The sequence below is a fragment of the Bison bison genome, unplaced genomic scaffold (assembly GCF_000754665.1).
Source record: "Bison bison bison isolate TAMUID 2011002044 unplaced genomic scaffold, Bison_UMD1.0 scf7180017864244, whole genome shotgun sequence".
NCBI lineage: Eukaryota > Metazoa > Chordata > Mammalia > Artiodactyla > Bovidae > Bison > Bison bison.
In genome coordinates, this window is record NW_011494816.1 from 1,242,467 (window position 1) to 1,258,561 (window position 16,095).

At 49.4% G+C, this 16,095-nt stretch overlaps 1 protein-coding gene across 1 annotated transcript in view; it reads left to right on the forward strand.

The window, feature by feature from the left end:
- SSBP3 (single stranded DNA binding protein 3) overlaps positions 1–16,095 on the forward strand; it is a 166,535-nt gene that overhangs the window by 5,820 nt on the left and 144,620 nt on the right. The gene's annotated exons all lie outside the window — the stretch shown is intronic.

Sequence of the window (16,095 nt, forward strand, 5' to 3'; positions counted from 1 at the left end):
GTGTGTGTGTGTGTGCGTGTGCGTGTGCGTGTGCGCACATTCAGAGATGCAATGGCAACCCACTCCAGTGTTCTTGCCTGGAGAATCCCAGGGACGGGGAACCTGGTGGGCTGCTGTCTATGGGGTCGCACAGAGTCGAACACAACTTAGCAGCAGCTGTGTGTGCACATTGTGTGTTTGTGAGTGGGGGCCTTGTGTTGTGTCCACCAAGACGTATACTTTGAGGTCCTTGGCTGATGCGTAATACTGTGTTCAAAATGTTCTCGTGAAGAAAGTTTGATCACATTGTATAGTGCTTTCTACTCTATCAATCCCTCTCCCTGGGTAAGTTTCTTAAGAGTTATAAAATGCATATAAGAGAGAGATCTACTGCCTGTCCATTTCCCACTGAGCCCCCCCTTAAAAAAAATTGGACTCCAATTGGGGTGGAGTCAGATTTTTGACTGTTTCGGGTGAAGCAGGTTAGGGTCTTCTGGAGGTGAGTGGAATGGAAGGGGAAGGGTCTGAAGATCTTCCCAGCCTCCTTTGCTTCTTGTTGGTCTTGTAGAAAGTTAAGTGTTTGTGTGTGTGTGTGTCTAATGTGTGTGCACACATGTGCACTCAAGAGGTGGGTTATTTGATTTTCCACTTGTGCTTGAGGTGGGGAGGAATGGTCCCTTGAGCTCCAGGACACAGAAGTTGGTTTTTTGAATGTCATCAGGGACCACCCACTTGGCCAGGCCATGTTCATTCCCTGCGTGCAGTTTGAAACTGGCCTGGGAGGCCAGAACCCGTTTGGTTGAGTTTCACAAGTGGTGAAGTCCCATGCCCTGAGTATCTTTGTGGTGAAAATGTCTCTGTGTAGTATGAGGACTTAGAGATGCCGCTGGAGGCTCCCTGATTTTGAGAATATTCAATGTGATGAAATTTTGCTGACTGTGAAGTTAATGTTCCTGGGTGTGGGATGCTGAGGAGATTGACCAGTTCTTGTGCCCTCTCCAGGGCTGAAGGAGAGAAGCTGGCAAATGGTACTTATGGCCTGGTGAACCTTTAGTAATAAAAGGTGAGAGGGCTGGTTCACTTGTGATGTGGTTCTTCTGGGAAAATTGGTGGTGGTGATCATAGGGTTTCCTGAGCTGGAGGCTGGAGGATGGGGGCGGAGGCCAAGAGTTACATTAGCCATATAAAAATACTTGGGGAATTTGACCTTTCTATTAGTAAAAATTGTGTGTGTGTGTGTGTGTTGTGTGTTTAAACCTTTGGACAGCCAGTTCCTCTGTGGCCTGTATTTAACTGCTATGCAGATGGTTCCACCTTAGAGTAGGGATTGGTGGAGATTCCTATTTCAAGTTATTCTCTTGATGTAGGATGTCTGTGCTGTCTTTTAGAGAAGTTAGTGATTTTTAACTAAGTTTAGCTCCCTAGTAAATAACGTAAGATTCTTTAGCAGTTTGTGGTTTGGTCTGCTGTCTTAAAACAGTATGGTGGCAGTGAAAGTTTGCATGGGTAATTTGTTGAGGGAGGGCAGCAGAATTGTGTAGAGATTGCTGAAGTTGGTGTAGACCTTTAGAAAATGCTAGCAAGAACTGAAGTCACAGGGGTTGAGGCCCAGGATTCACAGATCTTGGGATCCTTTCTTCTGGATTGGGATCCACTTGGTGTGATGTGACCTGAGAGTCAGGTCATGTGAGAGGAGGGCTGGAGTGATGAATGGGGGATGGGAACGGACGGACCATCTTTATTGTGAAAGAGTTAAGGGAGGGTGGGCATTGAGTTGCAGAGATGGCAGAGGAGCAATGGGAATTTTAAAAAGTATTTAAGAAACTGATGAAAAGGAACCCTCCCTCTTTTCTGTGTCCTTCTCAGATCTTCATGTGGTCTCTCCAGTCCCACAGCTACCATCTTCTTTGCCCTAACTCCTTCCAGCTAGAGTTACTGCTGTAACCTCTTCCTGGGCTCCCTTCCTCTTAGCTGGAGTGAGTGCCTCTCTTATCCATCATACCACTTTTTAGCTTCTTTGTGGAGGTCTTCGGTGGTCGTTTGCTGCATGCACACTCTGATCACTTCTTTGTCTCAGTGTCTGTACAAACCACCTGTCCAAAGCCTTTGTTGATGGCTTTCGACGTGCTGGGCCCCTGTCCTGGTGCTCTAGGTTCAAGCTCTTGTTTCAAGCTGCCAGTGGCCCTGGGAGAGAAGGCATGTTGTTAACTCTGTTTTGCAGATAAAGAAACCGAGGCACAGAATGGTTATTATAGCTGTAACAATTAGGATCCAAACACAGGTCATAAGTGACTCCAGAATCTGTGTTCCTAATGCTGCCAAGACTTGGCCCCAAAGGTCCATGGCAGATGTATTTGCACCTATTCCGGCCAACTTCCCATTCAGGTTTGTCTTTCTAACCACAGCTTATTAATTTTTTCCATGCTAGAGCCTATTTATCTACAGTACTATTCATTTCTATAGCTCCCACAATACCTTGCACATAGTAGGCATGCATACTAAATAGATGAAGGGATTAAGGAACTGTGGGTAAGAAAAAACACCCATTTTGGGGTATTTTGGTAATCTGGGGTCAGTGAGTAACCTGGTTTGGAATAGCTGGTAGAATATTGGAAGATGGTCTTTCAATGACTGGTTTTTGCTGGGCCATCTTGAATTAGGTGATTTTAATGTGGTAATGTGTGTTATCTTAAATCCTTTTTAGAAGATAAAGTAAATAAGAGTGTGTGGTAACTGGCCTTCTGTTTTCAACCAAGGGAATTCAGAGGTTTTCATGGTTTGTCCGTGAGGCTCAGGTACCTGCCTGGACCTCAGAGGTAGTGAGTATGTGTGGGGCGCGGGTGAGAAGGGACTCCCATGGGACTGGGAAGGACCTCATTGCGGAAGATCCTGCTCTTGGCTCTCCTAGGGAAGTGAATCTGTGTTCCTGGCAGGTGGTCTCCGCTTCCTGGTGGTGGGTTAGGGTGTGGTGACCTCAAAGGTACATCTCTCTGGTCCAAGCCAGGCTACAGGGCTGGGAATGAACCAGGTGACTCAGTGGAGAGGAGATTGAAATTTTCTTTGAACTGGTGAGTTTTTATTTGAGTCATAGTCTGTTTCCGCCCCTCCACACCTGGCAGCTTCAGTTTGCTTGGCTCATTGTGTATAAGCCAGAGTGCCCTGACGTTGACCACACATAACTCAGGGATGCGGGTTCAGTCCCTGGAATGGACTTTTCTGAGAAATTGGTTTACCTGAAGTCAGCAGAGCCCTGAGGCCACGGGAGGAGTCTCACAGGGACCCAGCCTGCGGTTTCTTTGCTGTTCTTCTCTGGCCAGAGCAGAGGTTCTCAGATGCTGATGAAGCCCTTGGGTTCTCTTAGACACCAATGTCTGTCTGGTCCTGGCCTTTCTTGGAGTGGACACTCCCACCCACCAGCTCAGTGTTGTCTGAGTTGAAGGTGTTGGAGAGCAGTGACACTCAGGTTGGTCTATTTTACATAACTCTTTATCATTGCATGGTTGTAGTTTGACTTCATAGCTCCCAGGTGATCAGGTTTTATTATTAAATCTGATCCCCACTTTACAGATGAAGAAACTGAGGCCTGGAGTTGAGATGGCTTGTCTCAGGGCATACAGCCAGGAGGTGGCAGAGCTGGGACCAGTTCCCAGTTTTTTAGATTCTACCTTCTAGCTTTTGACAACCTTCATTTGATACAGAATTCCTACAAAACAGAGGGAAGGTATTTGCATTTGACCCAAAGCGTGCCTGTGTATAGTCACTGAAGAAATAATTCAGGGGAGAATTAAAGTAAAGCCCCTGTGCGGTGAATTGCAGAGTCACGGGCAGAGATGGGACCCAGGCTCTGGGAAGGGAGTTTGTTATGTTGCAGTGGCTGTCTTGGCAGGAAAAATCCGAGAAAAGCTATGGCCTTCCCTTCCAGAAAACGCATGTATCCCCACAGAGGAGACTTTGTGCATGATTTCAGTAGGCTCATGGTTGCTGTCCCAAGCCCCATCCATCATCCCCAGTGAAGAACGTGGGGTTCAGAGTGGACGTGGAGTCCATGACCTTGGCAGGTGTTGAGCCTCAGTTTCCCTTTTTGAAGACTTTCCACCCCTTTCAGGTCAGCCTCGGTGGAGCTGGCTCTCCTACCCTTATGCACACCCCAGCAGGACTCAGCTGACCCCCACACCCTGCACCCCGCGCTGTGAGCCTGTCTCTCCAGGTGGGTTGGTTAAAGTCAAAAAGCGCCCCAGAATCCTAGGTGTGGATGGGAGCTGAGGTATTTGTGGCTCTGTGGCAGGGGTCCAGCGTCCTTGGTGGGTTTGAAATAGCAAAGTGATATTTGAGAGGGCTCTCCTTGAATGTGCTGAGCTGAGGTTCCTGCCAGGCGAGGAGTGTCCACGCCTGCCAGAACCCTTTGGGAGCAGGGGCGTGAGAGGGTGGCATCGTGGCAGGGGCAGCTCCAAGGAGCTGGGGGCGTGCTGTCCCCCGCGATAAGCCAGCCTAGCTATCTGCCCAGAAGTCTGGCAAGTTCACGGCCTTGCGTTTGGCTCTGACCCTTGGCACCCTTGTGTGGCAGATTATAAAAACAAAACATACACACAGTTGTTTCTTTCCCTGCTCTGCTTGGAGCTCAGACCGTGTTGTGGCCTTTCTTCGGGCTCCTGCCCCGTTTGTTGCAGCTCCTCTTAACCCCAGAGGCTGCCAGACTCCTCCATCGGTAGCTAATTAAACACTAAATGAGTAACTGGAATTGCTTTTTGCCAGAATCCGGGCAGTGTGGCCACCTTAATGGGTTTCAAGTGGCAGCAAGACCCCAAATTGCAAATCCTTGCCCTTTATTTCAAGGCGGGAGGTGGGACGGGGGGAGTGGTGGGGACCCAAACAAAGTTTTTGGCAGTGGTCACTTCATTTGAACTCCAAGACCAGCCATGCGCTCCAGTCTGTGCATAATGCCATCTTTGTTAGCTAAGCCTTTGCAGACTTGGACCAAGAGTTAACTGAGTGCCAGCCACCGCTCCAAGGGAGCGGGAGACACCCAGCTCTCCCTGCAGCATCCCTTAGGCCACTTAGATTTTGCAAGGGAAGCGGGTTCTCCAGTAGGGACCTCTGGCCAGAGCTGCCTTGCCCCTTCCCTCGACCTTCCCACCTCTGTGGGTGAGTATGTGTGTGTGTGTGAGCGTGAGCTTAAGCCAGAGCGCCAAAGGGGAGGCGTGTGTGTTTGAGGGCCTGTCAGCCAAGATAACAGAAATGTTATACTAGCTGTAGCCTTTATAATAGTGTCTAGGGTTTAGAGTATTTAGAAAAATTAATCTTTTTTAGCTTGGTAATAATTCTGACCACGGCACAACTGCATTAGACGATTCACATAAACTTCTTTAATACATGTTGCTGGAAGCTTACAGCAAATAGAAATAATGATTGCTTTTGATTTGCCAGGGTAATGGGGTTTTCTGTAGTCTTGCTGAGATGAGTTTTAGGAATGTTTCTCTCCGGTGTTACGATTCCTGCGCCCCGCCCCCGCCCCCCTGCTCCCCCACCTTGGACCCTGAATCCTCTGGAGTTTGAAGGGTTTGGGTTCTGACTGGTAGCTGGGATAGACACCTGAGTTCTTGTTCCTACTTTGTCATTTCCTGGCAGGGCGGACTTTTGAAGCCTTGGTGTCCCCATCTGTAGAATGGGGAAATGGTGATTCCTGGATGGGTTCGTTGTGAGGGTTCAGTATGATTGTATATGTAAAATGGTTGTCTCTCAGTGGCCAGTGCTTGATGAGTTAGTTTCCTTTCTCTTTAAAGCCCTAACGTTTTCCCCTGGAACCTTTTAATACGATGGTGATAGCAGCATATTTTTCTGGGAGAGCAAGTTGACGCTAGTGAACTGGACACTTAAGCTACCCGCTGATGCCCTCTGGTGCCCGGGCTCCTCTGGTGTGTCTTGGAGCCCTCCCTTCAATACCAGTGTCTTGTCTCCCCCCAACACCCCTGTCGGGGGCAGAACAGGCGGTCCTGGCATGGGCTGGCACTGATAAATGGTCCCCTGAGGCATCTGTGCCCCTTATCTGTGTTGGACAGAGCGGTCTTGTTCCACTCCCGTGTGTGGCTGCTGAGTTGTTAGATGGGAAAAGCTTGCAACTTGACAGGAACAGAAACCTGAATGCAAATTTGTTTCACACGCCTTGTTAGCTGGAGGGGTCTTTACTTTTCAAAGTCCATTCTCTTGATTGTGAGGTGGGTACATGGGTCATCCTTGCTCAGGCCGCCATGAGGGTGGCTGTGAAAAGGCATGGAAAACCATCCAGAAAAGGTTAACTGCGGGGGTAGTGGTGGTGGTGGTTTTGTCGCTAAGTTGTGTCCGACTCTTGCAACCCCATGGACTGTAGTCTGCCAGGCTCCTCTGTCCATGGGATTTTCCAGGCAAGAATAGCGGATTGGGTTGCCATTTCCTTCTCCAGGGGATCTACCCAACCCAGCAATCAAACCCACATCTCCTACATTGCAGGCAGTCTTTTCTGCTGAGCCACCAGGGAAGCCCAGCTGTGAGGGGCCTGCTTGTAAATGCTTGTAAGGGTGACCAGACTCGAAAGCCCTGCAGTCTTTGTCCTCTTTGGTATGTGTGTTGCTCTGGCCAGCCTCGGGCTCTCTTGACTTTTGGATTGAGTGAGGAGTCCCTACGAAGGGCCTTAGGGAGAAGGCGAGGAAGGCATGTGTCAGCCTTTGTAGGTCCACCGGAACCTAGTTCTGGGCATGTGGGCTGCCATCTCTGTCAACTTCCTGGGAGGAGCCTGAGGTCTTGGTCAGCTGGCCCCCAGACCAGGAGCAGAAGACACATGCCAAGTTTTGAGGTGTTGATTCAGTCCAATTACTGAGTGCCTGATGTGCTCAGTGTCTAGTGGAATAGACAGATGCTGCTCAGGATGCGATAAGTGTTTAAAAAGACTTGCCCTTTGGAGAGAGCAGAGGCAAAGCATCTGGACTGGTAGTGGGAGTAGGAAAACGGTCCAGTTTCTGTGTGGTGGTCAGGAAGCATACTTCCTGTGATGTGTGTAGATGGGAGGGTTGCAGGCGGGAGGACTGGAGGTCCCATCTTACAAGGCGGTATCCTGAGGCCCAGATGAAAGATGCCGCACCTGAAGTCACCAGTAGGACTCAAACCTGTGAACTGTATCAGATTCCATGACTCTTTGCTCTGCCCTGTGCTGCCTTGCTGCACTTCCAAGCGGTGTGAACCTGGGCATCTTAATTAACCTCTCTGTGCTTCAGTTTCCTCAAGTGTGAAACGGAGTTAATAAAGTCGTACCTACCTCATAAAGTTGTTCCGAGGATTGGATGAGCTCGTGCATGCGCACACATTAAACACACACACATGCATACACGACATGTATAGTGCCTGGCACAGTGTAAGTGCCACACAGGCGTGTACGGTCATTCTTTTTTTAAATTTTGGCCTTGCCTTGCAGCTTCCGGGATCTCAGTTCCCCCAGCCGGGACTGAGCCTGGGCCGTGGCTGGTGGAAGCATCAGGCCCTGACCAGGCAGCTCCTGGTGCCGTCACTCTTACTGTCTCACTGAGGCCTGGCACGAGTTCTGGCTTTCCGATGGCCTAAAGGGAGGCAGCAGCAGGACGACGCTCGTGTGAAAGGGGTGCTCCTGGCACGCACGAACTACCTGTTGGTTGATTAGCACTCTGGGTCCCTAGGTTGGAATCCACCTTCTTCAAGCAACCACAAGGGACTGGGAGAGGGGGTTCACACATGCAGCCTCCAAACCAGCCCTGCTGCTTGTGTGGATGAACTGCTGACTCGACGCTCCTGGCCAGCACTGGCCTGGGATGTGTAGTCAGTGCCTGTTTCTTCCTCTTGTAGCTGCTTTCCTTGCTAGACCTATCTGGAACTTCCCCTGCCCGCTCTGATCCAGGCCTGGTTTTTCTGTTTGGTACCTGAGATGGGATTTTTGCCCCCCTGCCAACCAGCCCTGCCATAGAGCAGATGCCAGCCTGGAATGTGGCTGCCTTCCCCAGCCTGCCAAGACCACCCCCAGGGGAACACTTACCCCCCCCCCCCCCCCATTCTGTGAGTTTTACTGATTTGCTGTTTGTTGTCTGGAAATAGAGTGACGGGGGTCCCTATTTTAGATGGAAAGCTCCTGAGGCCAGGAGCCCTTATCTTCATCCCCTTTCTGCTGCCCCTGCTCTTGGGGCCTATTGCAGTTTTGAGTAAATCCTGAGGGTGGTGAACTAGGTTCCAGACCTTGAGAAGAGAGAAGGGTTTGATCCCTTTTGTAGGGATCAAGCATGTTAAATAAATAGGCACTTTAATGGAGATGGACAAGTAGTGAATGTTAACTGTGAGTTGTGACCCATTAGTGCCTGGTGAAATCAACTTAGTAGGTCATGAACCAGCAATTAAAAGACACTGGAGCTTCCCTGGCAGTCTGGTGGTTAAGACTCCGTGCTTCTGCAGGGGGCAGAGGGGGAACAGGTTCGATCCCTCTTTGGGGAACTAAGATCTTGCATGCTGCAGCAGTGCAGCAAAACAAAACACTGAAACAAAAAAATGAAACTCCGTATCGCGACGAGTAACCATAAGCATTGTTTCAGGAAGCTTCTCTTTTTCAGCAGTTTATGGATGCCTGTAAATAAACAGGTGCCCTGGATTTTCCATGTAAAATTTGCTTTACTGTGAGTCTCAGTCTAAACTTTGAAAAGGCTGAAGTTGAACCTTGGGTGCTGTAGGTTGTGTGATTTTGGCCAAGTGGCAAGTGATGGCTGACCTCAGTGTCCTGATGGGTGATAAAGAGAGTCATTCCCACCTCCGAGGGTCCCTGGGCAAACTGATTCCCTGGCTTGCTTCTGGAGAGGTGCCTGGTGGTTCCTGGGGACCTCTGCCTTTGGTATCTGCTGCTGTGTTCTTAGTGCCTGGAGCCTGTGAGAGGTGACCAGCAGATACCTGCAGAGTGCTGAATAAGCAGTGATTCCTACTTGAAGTCTGTCACTTGTCCCTGCCGAGTGGCAGCTCCTCCTGCCTGTCTGCGGTTGAGGTGGGAGGGGGGGCTGATGGTCCCCGGCCCCCTGTGGAGGGTGTTGTCTGAACATCTGCAGGGCTCAGGCTCTGGTCGCAGCAAGAATCTGGAGAATAGGTCTCGGCATCCTGTCTGACCCAGGTTGGCCCAGCCTTCCAAATTCCCTGTCCCCTCCCGGTGACAGCTGTTTGCACAGCTCCGAGGCGGGCTTTGTGTCCCCCGTTCTTTGTGTATTTGGGTGAAGCGCCTGACATTTCACTTCTGTTTTACAGTCCTCTGACCTTAAGAAGCGCAGCTGCTCCCTGAGGCCCCTGTCTGAGGCTTTCCTCTGATCCTTCTCTCCCAGTCACAAAAGGCTGTTTGGAGAGCAGACGCTGGTGTGGCAAACCTCTCCCCAGCCCAGGATGCTGGCTTCAGCTTCATGGGTTCTTGGAAGGGACAGAGCATGGCTTTAGCCATGCTGGCCGAGGGTCACAGTTGGCTGGTGGGCGATTATTCCTATGTGCCTGCTGCATGCCTGGCCCCGTGCTGGTTGGTGATGGGACTAAAGCAGTGTCATGATAGCACACAGGATTTGGACTTCGGTAACCAGGGATCAGGTTCTGATCAGGTTCTTTCAGGTGGCCTTGGCTAAGTGATTTGGCCTCTGTGAGCCTTGGTTTATTTTGATAAGAAATGATGTGAAATGAGGCTTGTCTTTTTTTCTGCCTCTCCAGGTTTTTCTTTTTTTTGAAGCCATGTGAAAGTGAAAGTCGCTCAGTCGTGTCTGACTCTTTGTGGTCCCATGGACTGTACAGTCCATGGAGTTCTGTAGGCCAGAATAGTGGAGTGGGTAGCCTTTCCCTTCTCCAGAGGATCTTCTCAACCCAGGGATCGATCCCAGGTCTCCCGCATTGCAGGCGGATTCTTTATCAGCTGAGCTGCAAGGGAAGCCCAGGAATACTGGAGTGGATAGCCTATCCCTTCTCCAGCGGATCTTCCTGACCCAGGAATCGAACCAGATTCTCCTGCATTGCAGGTGGATTCTTTACCAACTGAGCTATCAGGGAAGCTTGGAAGCCAGGTGAGACCATATGTTAATAAAAATAGTTTGTAAATCGTGGTCTATTTTAAATGTAAACAAATCATCAAATCATAGAATGTATATCAAGAAAGAACCTCTCAATTTACGGAGAGGGAACTGAGACCTGGGATAAGGTGGTTGGTTACAAGTCTGTGGCCAGATGAGCCCCTGATTCCCGTGGCTGCCCCTGACTTTAGAAACCTCCACTGGGGAGGTTGGCACCCGCATCTGCATCTGTGCCATTCAGTAGGAGATCACAAGCCGCCTCTGGAAGATGCTGTGGGCTTGCCTTGGCTTTGGCCGTGTGGCCTGTGCTGAGGGGGCAGACAGCCCAGTGGGCAGGCCTGGTGCCGGGCGTGCGCAGGCGGCCACTCTTTTCTGCTGTCTTTTAGAAGGCTTCCAGGAGAAAATGTTATCCTCTCTCTGGAGGCTCTTCCTCTTGGCAGTGCCCACTGGTGTTACACAAGGTGGTTCTGGCCACAGCTCTGGGCGCAAGTTTCCCTGCGGGTCTCGGGGCTGCCGAGCCACTTCAAAAGGGGATTTTACAGCATGACAGGGAATTTCAGCTACCGGGTTATCTCTGAATTGGCCAATTGATGATTTCAGCAGAGCATTTCAGCGTCGGGGAAGCCAATACAATTTGAGTTAGTCGTGATGGCTGCCACTTTAAATACCGCGGTGAGTGTCCGTCAGCGACTAATGTGCCGCACAGGGCCTCGCAGAGAACCTGATCACCCCAGTGCTTCAGTCGATTCTGACCCCGAGCTACAGAAAATGAACTTAAATCTAGTGGGCTGTCGCCACGTACTTTCTTTGGCATTATTTTGCTAGCAGCATCTTTGTCAGAGGGACCTGGAAGAGAAGAGAGCGGGCACAGGTCAATGTGTGGCTGTGCACCGCCCCCGCCCACATTTCTGGGGAGTAGGGGTCTTCCATGGGGAGTGAGCTGCTGGGGCCTGGGGTTCTTGGTGAGGGATGCGCTACTCATCTGTAGTGTTGTAGTTTAAAAATGACGACTCTCTAACGAAGGAAACTAGTGTTTATTGAGCACTTACTATGTGCCCCCCCCCCTTTTTTTTTTAATGTTCTTGTTCAGTTCCCACCTTGTTCAGGCTGGCTAAGGGGCAGGATATTCTTCCCATTTCATGAAGGAGGAACTCATAACAGCAAGCAATGATTGCTTGCTAACTGTGTGGTCAGGCACCTTTCTAAGTGCTTTGGGTCTTCCTCAAGGCAGCCCCCCTGGGCTAAGTTCTGTTTTTATTCCTCTTTTGTAGAAGAGGAAACTGAGGCACTTGGATTCAGGAATGCTGAAAGTGAAAGTCTCTCAGTAGTGTTCAACTCTTTGTGAGCCCGTGGACTATGCAGTCCATGGACTTCTCCAGGGGCCAGAATACTGGAGTAGGTAGCCTTTCCCTTCTCCAGGGGATCTTCCTAACGCAGGGATCGAACCCAGGTCTCCTGCGTTGCGGATGGATTCTACCAGCTGAGCCACCAGGTTGGTTTGGTTGAAGGAGGACTTAAACTGCAGTGCTCTTCACCACTGTACCACAGTGTCGCCCTGAGAATTAACACCAGGTTTGGCTTCTTTGCTGTGTAAGTGATTAGTGACCCATTGCCTAGCTCTGGTGGGTCCAGGTGGCAGGACTAGGTGGTCCCAAAGGGGCAGCCCAGCTGAAGCGCTATTGCTGGGTCACACAGTTCCTCACCAGTGCTGTGTATCCCAGCGACAAAGGGGCTGGGCTGGTTTTCAGTGTCACCCAGGAAGGCTTCAGGCTCACATACCTTATGGAGGAGTTGCCCCATCTCTTCACTTCTAAGGTCCCCTTTTTATTAATCCCCTACCACCTGATGTGGACTCTATGCTTGAAAATGTTTTATTTACAAATAAGTTGCATACATTGAGTCACCATTAATTTTCCTATGAAGAAATAGGAAAAACAAGAACTGTATAGTTACTGATTAGAGCTTCTCATCAGCTCAGAAAGCATTGGGAATGTGGGGTTTGTTTCAGTTGGGGCAGACCTGATGGTGGTGGTGAGTTAGAAAAAAATAGCAGCAATGCTCTAGAGCCCCTGAAGTTTTCCAGAGACTTGGTGAGAGCCATCAGGCTCGGGGACCCCTGACTTAACCTCTTTGCTTCCCCCGCCTACTTAGCAATGTAGATGGCTCCTTTGAGCTGTGTTCTGGCATGGCCAGAGTTGGGCTCTGGTGGAAGAAAGGCCCTCACGTTCTCCTGGAAGTCAGGAGGGTCAGAGGTCAGAGTTTGCTCTAGGTCATCTACCAAAGTTCAGGCAACACTTGCTTGTGAGGGAAAATGCTGGCTGGAGAATGGACACCTCAGCTATAAGTTCCTGGTTGGAGAGCTCCCATCTCTGGAGGATGCTGCAGGGCCCTCATCCCAACACACCTGCACTCGTCCCAACACCTGCAAGAACTGTGTTTCCTGCTCTCCTGAGCTGACATTCCAGGAAGGAGATGGATCACTGGACAGAAAGCATCTTTCTCAACCAAGCTTCCACACTTACTTGGTATAACCTTCAACTGGCCATTATCTTCTTTCTGGGTCTTGGTTTTCCTATTTGTTGCATGGGGAAAGTGTTAGTCGCTCAGTCATGTCTGACTCTTTGCGACCCTATGGACTGTAGCTTGCCAGGCTATGGTCTAATCCATGGAATTCTCCAGGCAAGAATACTGGAGTGGGTAGCCATTCCCTTCTCCAGGGGATCTTCTTGACTCAGGGATTGCACCCAGGTCTCCTGCATTGCAGGCAGATTCTGTTTCTGAGCCACCAGGTAAGCCAGGGGAGGATACAAAAGTGATTTCTGAAGCAGCCTTTATTGCATGCTTATCCCAAGTCAGGCACTGTTCATGGGCATGTACCAGGCAGAGGCTGTTTTTATCTCACTCCTTTGATGACGAAACTCAAGGCTTCATGAAGTGAAGTCAGTAGCCTTGGTTGTGACATCATTAAATAATGGAGCAAGATTTGAACCCAGGGCCCCCCCCTTCCTAGCCTTTGAACCACATTATTATTTTAGTAAAATTTTAGGCTGACTTTGACAGTAAGGGACCCTGGGAGAGGAAAAAAAAGCTCTTTGAAAGAATTGGATCATTTTCATAGAAACCTGTAAATGTGTGTCTTTAAAAAAAAAAAAAGATGTTAGTGACAGTTTGCTTCCCAGTGAGATGAATGCAGATAAACCTATTTTGACTGTTAACTTATTTTGTTGCTTAAAAGCCAGTGACATGTAGCATTGAATTTATTTTTCTTCACAGCGTTTTAAGTGTTTGCCACTTCTTGAGTGACGTGTGTGAATTTGGGAATTGCCTGTACTTTGGGGATCGAGGCCGCTGCTCGCACTTCAGGATTTTGCCTTAAGAGGGGCGACTCCTGGGAGGGTTTATGCAGGCACAGGATGGAGCCGAGAAATGGCTTGAGAGCTGCGTGTGTACCTGAGCCTGAGGATGCTGTTGGAGCCAGAGCTTGCTCTGAAGTTGGGGTCACGGTGGAGAGCTTGATCACAGGAGTCTCTGTGACTGGAAGCCTAAATATTTATTCTGTTCTGTCCCTAATGAAAACAAATTGTCAACAGTTGTTCAGTAACTGACTAAATTAAAATCTGTAATTAGTCAATTAGATTAAAGAGTTGGCACAACCTGATTGTATCATGCTGGTTAGGTTATTAAGAGAAAGGGTGTGATTTTTAATTACTGAATGCTAATTTTGACAGTTTCAAATAGAAACAGACGTGTTTTTTCCCCCCTTTTCCTAATTCTGAATGGTTTGGAAAGTAAAGACATGCAATGTGTAAATTGTGTTTTTTTGAAGGAAAATAATCCGAGAAAGCCCTTCTGTGGAGTGGAGGGATTTTAGTTAAGAGGCCACACTGGCTTTGGTTGAAAGGGTTGGTTGGAAACCTTTCCTTTCTTGAAGGGAGGATGGCCCAGCGTTTGGCAGCTTTGCTTTTGCTGCAAATGAGAAGTTGGATTTCAAGCAATTCAGTCATTGAGTTAAAGTCCTTTCTAGGGTCTCTCCCAGTCTCTCACCTCCAGGGGGTTTTCTGACCTAGGTGAGATGCAATAGAAGGCAGGATCTGGTGAGGACACGACTGTGTGTGTGCGGCAGGGTGGGACCGCAGAGACACCAGCACTTGTGAATAATGTCAGAGTTTTTATAAAGTGTTTTTTTTATATACCGAGCAACCCAATGGGAGGAGACAGGAGGAATGAAAGTTCTTTCTCCTCTGCTTTAGAGCCGAGGCAAGCTGAGAGCTGGGGCCGGAGGTGCCACATGTAGAGGATCCAGCTGAGAACGGGCTGGGGGCTGCGAGGAGAAGAGATGCCGGCAGGCAGGAAGGGGACTCTGTTAGGTAGTGGTTGGGGACAGATTGAGGCCAGAGAGGAGAGGGCCTTCTTGCTGGGGAGGAAGGTGGAATTAGAATAGTAGGGCCCAATTGTGGGTCTAGAGGTGTAGAAAGCCAGCCAGGGAGTTTGGGACCAGTTGGGTAGGCCAGTTTGAAAATAGAGCAAGTCCTTCTTCCCGGTTTGTTTTTCTGGGGGATGCTGTGTCATTGCCTCCCCTGCAGAGGCTGGAGATGGGTTGTAAGCAGCCTCAGAACTGAAAGTGAGATCTGAACTGCATCTAGCCACAGACCCCAGTGGATAGCCTGGATCTCCCTCATCTGCAGAGAGCCCCTCCTCTCTCCCCTCTCCCCCTCCAGCTCCTGGGGGTTCATGAAATGATCTGCTCTAGGTGCTAAAAGGGGCTAGGCATGTGGGTTGTTTTGATTGGAGAACCCTAAGCCACAGAAAAGATCCAGGGGCCACTGCAGGAAGACCACCCATTGTTTGCTTCTCTTTTCCCAACTTATGGGGGCAGCGGAAGGTTAACCTCAATCACTAGTGTGCCAGCTCCGTGTAGCACCTTGGGCATCCTCCCTGAATGGGGGAAGGCTGCCGCAGACCCTGTGCCTCCAGAACCACATGGGTGGGATCACTGGTGTTGAAGCACAGGTTTGACTTTGTGCTGGCTGGGTTTTCTATGATCCTTTTTGGAAGCTCCAGTTAAAATGGCCTTTTTCAAGCACTAGTTTTCAACATTTAATATTAGAGCTGCTGGTGATCTAAAATGAGTCATCTTTTCTTTTTGTTTTTAAAGGAAGCAATTTTGCTTTTTGTGTCTGGCTCTAGGGGAGGGATGCTGGGAACCAGGGTGCAGAGAATTGGGTGAAGTAACCTGGGTTTGAATCCCCCACTAGAGCCTTTATCACAGTGTAACCTGTGCCCATTGCTTCACCTCTGAACCTCAGGATCCTCATTGTAAAATGGAGACTGCACTCAACTTGCAGGACTGCTTTAAGGCAGTGGTGCAGAGTGCCCTAGAAGATGCCCACTGAATATTTCTGGAATGCTGGAATGAGAGGTTGAAAGGTAGCTAGTGTTCTTGAGCAGGTATCCCTGCTTAGGGAACTGGGTACATTTAGACATAGGAGTAAATGAGAAGAAGAGAATAAAAAGCAGAAAGTATTTATAAGTGGTGGATTGGTGTGTGTTCTGAATTTGGAGTTTCAAACTCAGGATCCACAGCCAAGGTTAAAGAGGTGGTGTGTGTGTGTGTGTGTGTGTTGTGGCAAACAGAAGAAAGGAAGTAACGGTGCTGGAAGAGAGTTTATTTTAAAAGCTTCCCCAGTGATAGATTTGTAGCTCTGGGTAAATAGAGAAGCTTGTAAAACTTGATTAATTTTCTTCCTGAAGTCTGTTTTTGGTGGGGACTGGGGGTGAGGACAGAGCTTCCAAATGCTTTTAAGTTAGAAGTCTTAGTGTCCTGGGTTCGATCCCTGGGGTTGGGAAGATCCCCTGGAGAAGGGAAAGGCTACTTACTCCAGTATTCTGGCCTGGAGAATTCCACGGAGTGTATAGTCCATGGGGTCGCAAAGAGTTGTACACGAATGAGCGACTTTCACTTCACATTGCGTCCCCAGCACACACCATGTTCAGGGCCAGGGCTGAGTTCTCACCCCCTCTCCCTGCCCCTGATCATCGCTCCCAT